We start from the raw sequence: 932 nt of genomic DNA on the forward strand, positions 1-932 counted from the left end.
CCCTCAACAAAATGGAGTTGTTGAGAGGAAAAATAGAGTTCTAGAGGAACTCGCGATGACTATGCTAAATGAGAGCAAGGTCCCAAAATATTTCTGGGCTAATGCAGTTCACACGACATGTTATGTAATGAATAGAATACTACTTAGACCTACTTGTTCAAAAACACCTTATGAAATTTTTAAAGGTCGAAAACCAAATATTGCTCATCTTCATGCTTTCGGGTGCAAATGTTTTATTTTGAATAATGGAAAAAGAATTTTAGGAAAGTTTGACTCAAAAGTTGATGAAGGCATATTCTTAGGGCATTCATTACATAGCAGAGTAAGGCATACCGTGTGTTTAATAAATATACCATGCAAGTAGAAGAGTCTATTCATGTCCATTTTGACAAATCATCTCCAAAAGAGAAGAGAAAGGTATTTTCTGATGATATTTCAGGTACACTTGACGAAGTGCCATACTAGGACATGGATGGAATCCAACAAGAAGCGTAGCAAACAGTAGCAGAGCAACATCAGGATATGCCTATCGCGTGGAAAACTAAAAAGGATCATCCACTCAATAAAGTGCTAGGTGATATATCTACGGGGGTGGTAACCCGTAGCTCTTTATAAATTTTTTGTAATTTTGTTGCATTTGTGTCTCAATTAGAGCCAAAGACTATCGATGAAGCCATCGAGGATGTACACTAGGGTACATCTATGCAAGAAAAGCTAAATCAGTTCGAGCGAAACAATGTGTGGGACTTGGTCCCCAAACCAAAAGATCATCCCATAATTGGCACCAAATGGGTCATCCGTAATAAGCTAGATGAATCTGGCTTAATATTTAGAAATAAGGCTCGCCTACTGGCCAAAGGCTAGAACCAGGAGGAGGGCATCGATTATGATGAGACCTACGCTCCTGTAGCCAGACTTGAGGCCATTAGGAT

This window comes from Lupinus angustifolius, chromosome LG06, assembly GCF_001865875.1.
Source record: "Lupinus angustifolius cultivar Tanjil chromosome LG06, LupAngTanjil_v1.0, whole genome shotgun sequence".
Taxonomy (NCBI): domain Eukaryota; kingdom Viridiplantae; phylum Streptophyta; class Magnoliopsida; order Fabales; family Fabaceae; genus Lupinus; species Lupinus angustifolius.